A 7,610-nucleotide genomic window follows, 5' to 3' on the forward strand; every position below is an offset into this window, starting at 1 on the left:
TGAGTCAGCAGTTAAGGAAATTGTAGAACTGAGAGAGCTTTCAGTATGTAGAACTAGTTTTTATTTTTCCTATGTTGCTGATTTTACAGTTCTGACTAAAGCTGACCGAAGGGATCAGCTTGTATGTAACATTTTGTGCTCTAATGCCTTTTTGGAGGGCTGGGTAACATTTGAACAGCTGTGGAGGGACTATTAGTGAGTCAAGACACACATTTGAAATAAAGAAGTTGTGTATTAACATGTTAATTCATAACTGCACTTTTTATGACATTTTGAAAATCTATTTATAGGTACAGAACAATGGGTTTTGTTAAACTGTATCACATTTATACTTGCAGAAATTTATTTCATTGTTATTAGGAATTTTATTGGTTCAATAAAATTGGCAAAACTGAACTCTCACTTTCTTGCTTTATTTATTTCTATCTATATTGAAGCAGCATTCTTGCGCAGACTTCTGCTTGACTACTGAGACTTGCATTCAAAGACATCAGAATTATATCATTTTCAGACTGGGTGTGGCGGCGTGCGCCTATAATCCCAGCTCTTGGGAGGCTGTAAACAGGCGGATCACTATGAATCTGATCTAGTAGTAAGACCCTGAACAGCCTGTAGACCCTTCCCTGAAATACAAAAAAAAAAAAAAGAATTATGTCATTTTCATCATTTTCCCTAATTTTTGCTGACTCACACTTTCCTTATATTTCTTATAATCACTCATATATATATATATAATATTTATTATATATTTCTTATATATATGATATATACATATGCAGTGGAATATTGCAAAAGTGTGAATTGCTCGAAACATGTCATTGTTCTTACCCTTCAGCATGTTGTGGGGGTGCCAAAATGAGCCAGGACCTCTACAAAGGACGAAAGCAAAGGTGAGTGGAGGTGAGTAGCTACAGATGGAAGCAAGACTGGGGGCGGGCGCCGGAGTTCACCGGCAGCAAACGGAGGCCTTTGGAACCCGAGACCTGGCACAGCGGGTGTCTTCGTCACTTTCCTCATTGCTGTAACAAATGCCTGAAAGCTTCACAAGAAAGGAGCAGAGATTTGTTGGCGCACAGCTGGTAGAGGTTTCGGCCCACAGCTGGACGGCTCCAAGGCAGGTGCATGCAGAGGAAACGTGCTTGCGTCATGTCCACCAGAAAGCCAGTCGGGAGGAGCCTGGCAGTGAGACCAACCCTTCCAGATCACACCAGCAGGGACCACGGACGGGCTCCCCCTCCAGGCCCTGCCTCCCAACAGCCAGAACGCTGTAATGTTCCTATAATCCAGCCACATTCCAGAGGTTCCTGTCTCTTGTCAGGAGGTTTTAAAAGGATCTGTAACAGGCTCACAAGAGAAAAAATCACATCCCCAGTGTTCCCGACTCCCTGCTAGGAGCAGAGGTCTCCACTCCCCAGAAGCAAAGGTTAAGGAGTTCTACAAACTCCAGCTAGCGGGGCACTCCCAATCCTCACTACTGAAAAGTTTCACAACCCTTGTAGGCGGCAGCCTAAGTAGGTAAGAGGTAAGAGGTCAGAAATCTGTGAAGTGGTCGACTAGGGAAGAGGAACTCGTTTCCCAGTGACCTTCCGGAGTGCTGGGGTGAGCAGCCGTCTCGAAGGGGCCTGTTACCTGATGTTAGATTATCTTAGGGCTCAGAATCCTCGGCATGTTCCCATCCCTGAGAATCCACACATTTCACTGATGGCCAGTAAGTGTCGCAGTGCTGAAGGCAGTTCTAGAACGGCACTTCTGCTAACGTGTAGCAGGGACGCTGCTCTCTAACCCCAGGACCAGGAATGTGCCCAGTCCTGTAGGGCTGAGGACCGTTGGCTCAATAGCCCTTGCCATCCTCCCAGTTCTGGGCAGAGATGCCCATGACTGACAAGGCCATGAAAGCACTCGAAGCTTCCAGTGCTTCTCCTACACACAGGTGTGCTGGGGCCATCACCAGCACCTCCCTGTGGCACAGGCTGCCACTGCCCCAGCACACAAGACCTACCATCGGCCGCAGGCCACTCACTTGCTGCTGTGGGACCTCAACTTGCCTGGCTCCAGCCTCTGCTTGCCCCTGCTAGAGACTGAGATGCAGCTAAAAGTCGAGGGATGCCCAGGCCATCGTCCCCACCCCAGGGCACACAGAAGAGGTCCAGAGACTCCAGTGCCATCTGTGTGCCTGTCACCCATTCAGACACCACAGCTGAGGAATACTGCCTGGTTCGAGCCACAAAGCAATAAGTCCTTGGTGAACACTAGAGCTGGGGAAACTGAGGCAAGAACAACTCCCAGCCAGTGCCCTGTCCACAAGTGTCTACAGGGGTTGGGGGGTGTCCTCTGGTCAAGCCCACAATAGCAACAAAGAGTAGTAACAGTGTCCCCATGCTACATAGGTTCCCCAAATAAGCTGCCCTCTCGCCTTACCAGATCGCACACTACTATCAGCACTAGGTGTGGGCGCCATGTTTCTCTGTGAAGTACATGGAACTGCACCCAGCATTACTCAGAGAACAAGTGCTTTGGCCCCAGCACTACAGGGGCAAACAAATGAGACATCCATGCAACTGACAAGGCCGGGACCGATAGTGCTGAGGAGACCCACATCACCTAATTGCAGCTGGTGACCCTACGGTAGGAGGACACGTACCTGGTGAACCTCGGATGAGCTATAGAACGCCTGCCTGAACTGCTAAAGCGTCCCTACTCTTGCACAACCTGCGGAGATGGTGGGTCTCAGACTCAGATATGGCACACACTGTGCCCAGATTCACCAGTCAAGCAAAAAAACTTGTAGGGATAGTATATTATGGTATCTGACTGGAAATAAACTCAACATTACATAGCTAATATCCAAAGACATAGAGCAAAACTAAAGGCACTCAAAAGACGATTTTCAGAATCGCTTCCTAAAGTGGAAGAAGTGTGCTCAAAGCAAGGAGTATTTTGAGGGAGTTGTGTTACTTTTCTCATTACTGAGACAAAATACCTAACATCCACAGGTTAAGAGAGGAAAGGTTTACTTAGCTCACAGTTTGTAGAGGTTTTACTTCATAGTTAGCTGGTTCCAAGGCAGGGTGGTGTGACAGAGGGGGAGCAGTTCATGGTGGGCAGAAAGCAAGGCACCCACCCTAGGGCAGATGGCATTCACACCCAGGCTGGGCTATGCCAGACCAATCACTGGACTGATTTAGTTGTCACAACCTTGATCCCAGCATTACACACTTCAGATCCAGCCACCTCCAAAAAGCTCCCACCTATGACTACATGAGACTCTGGGTGATGTCTAGATGCAGGCCATAAAGGGGTTAATAGGAATGTGTCTTTTACTATGATAAATTCCTAAAATTTATACATTCACTGTATTTTTCAATTACATCTAGTACGTTGCCTAGAACAAATTTACTTTACCACTAAGGACACAGACTGAAAGTGAAACAATGGAAACTGATGTCTTAAGCAAATAGAATCACAGAAAAAAAAAAGGAATGATCAAAGGATTAATTAACCAAGAGCATATAATGATTATAAACTTATAGACACCTAATGTCAGAGCACCCAGTTTTATAAAGCAAGCACATGACCAAAAGGGAGAAAGCAACTCTACTGCAATAATAGGGATCTCAGTGTCCCGCTTTCGCTGATGAAAATAGATGCACCTTGAGACTGTACTGTTCATTCAAGTGAGACACACAAACTTAAATATCACCATTTCTCTTACATGAGAAATCCTACATATAAAAAAGCAAGATAAAAGATAATAAGAAACAGAGGCGTGGCTTTTGTGCAGATGGGAAGGGAATCAAGAGGGAGGGAGGTGGAAGGAAGAGAAGGGAGCGGAATGAAGAAAGCATGAAGCTCTGTTATGCAGACACACCAACTCGCATGACCAATGCAGTGCAAACATGTGCTAACAAAACCAGAAGATGGAAAAAGTCAACGCAGTCAAAATACGTGTGCTACAGAAACGTCAGAATGAAATTACACTCTAGGTCAACAGTACCTGGTCCACATTAGAGAATATTTCATTCAACAGCTGTAGAATGTTTGTTTCATCAGCACATGAAGCATTCTCTACAAAAACATTAAGTCCTATACAAGTCTTAATAAATTGAAAAACTTGAAACAATACCCTGTATATTTTCTGATCACAATGGAATGAAACTAGAAATCAGAAGCGAGAAAAACATTAGAAATATACAAATAGAAACTGAATAAACATTGCTTTTTACAGAACATTGGTCACTGAGGAGATCAGAAAGAAAATTCAGAAATTCCTTGAAATAAATGAAAATGGAAACTTTATCAAAATCTGCATGGTAAGGCAAAACAGTACCAAGAAAGAAACGCATAGCAACTAGTGCCTACACCAAAGAACAAACAAGCAAACATCTCAAACAACCAAACGATAAGATTTTAGAAAAGACTTAACAATCTATATATAAATTAGTAGATAAAAGCAAATATTGGAGCAGAAATAAAATAATCTCATGAACAGTATAAAGCAGCAATGAAATGGAGTTGGACCTTTAAAAAGACAATAGATGGACAAAACTTGAGTCAGACTAGTGAGAAAGAGGCAGAGAAGGAGGTGGAGGGCACTAGGAAGGAGAAGGAGGCAGTGAGACGGGGTAACATTAGGGATGAGAAGGGGGACATGACTAGTAACATTACAGAAGTGCCGTGGACCACTAGAGAACATTTTGAAAAGATATATGCTATCAAATTGGAAAATCTGGAAAAAATAGATACATTTCTGGAAATACATGACCTACAAAAATTGAACCAAAAGAATATGAAAATCTTGAGTAGATCAATAACAAGTAATAAGATTTAATTAGTAATAAAATGTTTCCTAATAAAGTAAAGCTAGGGCTGGATGGTTTCATTGTTGGATTTTACCAAACAAAGACAGAACACAAATGTTTTTCAAATTAATCTATACAAGTGAAAGAGACGGAGCCCTTCCAAAGTGATTTCATGAAGCCAGTATTGCTCTGGGTGAAAAAAACAACAGGACAAAACATATATGTATATATGTGTGTGTGTATATATATATATACATATTGAACACAGATGCAGTAGTGAATCAAAGGCAACAGAGCAAGATCATGCACCATGATCAAGTGGGTTTCATTTCAGGAAAGCAAAGCTAGTCCAACATATTCAAATCAATAAATTTAATATATAGCACATAAATAGAATGAAGGGTAAAAATCTGTGATCATTTCAATAGGTGCAGAAAAAGCAGTTAATAAAACTTAACATTCTTTCATGATAAAAGCCCTGAATAAATTATAGAATGATCATAACTTAATAAAGATTATGAATGGCACTGCTGCTTTCAGCTAGTCTACAGAGGGGAGCAGTCAGTGCATAAATTTTTCTTTTTTTTTTTTCTTTTCTTTTTTTGGTCCTTCTTAAATTCTTACAACTTTTTTTGATTTCCAATTTTGCATGGTTATGTCTGGTAATCTGAACAACTAATTTGAAGGGAACATTATACAACATAGCAACCATTGTTGAATTCCTATTGATTTGTTTGGTGAAGTTGTATATCATTTCTAATGTTTTTAGATTTTTTTTGTTTTACCATTTTGTAATCTTTTCAGATAATAATAATAAACTAAAGAAAGAAAGCGAAGGAGACTAAAATGTTGACAAACCTCCTATATTTTTGGATTGAAAGAATATTGGTAAAATGTGTGACTTACCCAAAACAATATACAGACTCAGTGCACTTTATCAGTGTATCAATGGCGTTTCTCATGGAGCTAGAAAAAACAGTTCTAAAATTCATACGGAAATTGAAGACTCATCGGTGGCAGTGAACCTGTGACATGGGCTACGGCGGGCGCACAGAGCTCTCTCTCATCTGGAAGCCAGGCCGCTCCAGCAGCTGAGCATCGCATGACAGTTGAGTTTTCTAAACAGAAACCTTAGTATTCAGGCTGAATTGCAGTGGTGGCATTCTGCAGTAGTTAAGTGGCTTTTTAGGTTACAGTTCTGGCACGCGGTCTCTAAATGGTTCATCATCACTGCCCTAAATATCCAACGCAATCTTGATCGCAAGCAGCACACTGGCAGGCATCACAGCATCTACTTCCAGACACACTACTGAAAATGATGTTTACATAAAAATAACCACCAGACCAGTGAAAGAACTAAAAAACAAACTCACATTCATGGACAGTACTGGATTCCCCCAGGCAGAAAGTAGACTGGACTCTCATTTCTCAGCCTGGGTAAAAATCAACACACAATTTATTGAAAAGCTTAAAGTAAAACCTAAAATTCTAAAATTACTAGAAGAAAACTTCAGAGATCCAGGCCAGCCCAGACCCAGGCGAGCCTGTGGAGAGCTTCCAGATTCCCTGCGCCCGCAGGAGCTCCCCAGACCAAAACTCAGGCACACCGCATCAGTGAGACCCTCTACGGCGCCATTGGGACCCCTGAAACCCTCTGGAGCCCCCACCCCCAAGCCTGCCAAGTGAGTGAGAATTTCTGCAATGCTCTCAGGACCCCAGACCCAGCCCAGCCCAGGCACGCTGCATGAGTGAGACCTTCTACCAGGCCCTCGGGACACCTCCACCCCTCCAGAGCCCCCGCCCCCAAGCCCACCGAGTGACTGAGAACTTCTGCGATGCTCTCAGGATCCCTAGATCCAGCCAAGCCCAGGCCCGGCTAGTGTGTGGGAGAGCGTCTGTGCTCCCCTGTGTCCCCTGAGCCAGAGAGGCACAACAGGTTCACTTCCAAGGGCTACAGCAAAAAGGAGTTAAACACAACAGCTAGACCCAAGTCAGGCATAACCGGATAAACTCAAACTTAATAGATGTGCACCCAAATTTCAGGAGGTGCTAAAATTATAACTGCACCAAAGCTCTACATCAAAGGTCGGAGGTCAGTGCTATACAAAATGATAAAGACAAGGAGCAAAATGCAATCTCAGGCCTTGAGCCCACCTAGAACAAGTGCAGAAGACACTAGCTCTGCTAAAATGAATGAATTAACTGTGTCAGAAGTAAAGAAACAACAGCAGAAAGGTATGGAGGAACTCAGAGCAGAATTAATTCCTCAAATAAAAAAAGAAATCTCTGAATTCATAGCATCTGAAGTAAAGAATCAAATACGGAAACGTATGGAGGAAACCCAATGGCCACTGAGAACAAGTGCAGAGGACATTAGCTCAGCTGAAATGTATGAATTAATAGTGTCAGAAGTAAAGAAATAACAGCAAAAAGGTATACAGGAACTCAGAACAATTTTTGAAATAAAAAAAGAATCTCTGAATTCATAGCATCTGAAGTAAAGAATCGAATACTGAAACATATGGAGGAAACCAAATCTGAAAAAAACACTGCAGTAAAAGAATTAATAACTCCTTCTAAAGAAGACATTGAAAAAAAATAGAGGAGATTAGAAAAATGACGGATTCCTTGAATGAGCAACACAGGAAGGAAATAGATCGCATGAAGCAGAGTCAAAGAGATATAGAGGACCTTAAAATCTCAATCACAAGCTTGCAAAACTGTTTGAGTGAAAGTAAAGACAGAGTTTCAAATCTTGAAGATGCTGGTGCAGCTAGTGAAAAGGTAAGAAAAGATCTCTTTTTTTTTTTT

The 7,610-nt window shown here is 42.4% G+C and overlaps 1 pseudogene; it reads left to right on the forward strand.

Annotated features, from left to right (window-relative positions):
* The first annotated feature begins 855 nt into the window (after window positions 1-855).
* LOC101563863 overlaps window positions 856-7,610 on the forward strand; it is a 37,208-nt pseudogene continuing 30,453 nt past the window's right edge.

The sequence above is a fragment of the Octodon degus genome, unplaced genomic scaffold (assembly GCF_000260255.1).
Source record: "Octodon degus isolate 3935 unplaced genomic scaffold, OctDeg1.0 scaffold00012, whole genome shotgun sequence".
Taxonomy (NCBI): Eukaryota; Metazoa; Chordata; class Mammalia; order Rodentia; family Octodontidae; genus Octodon; species Octodon degus.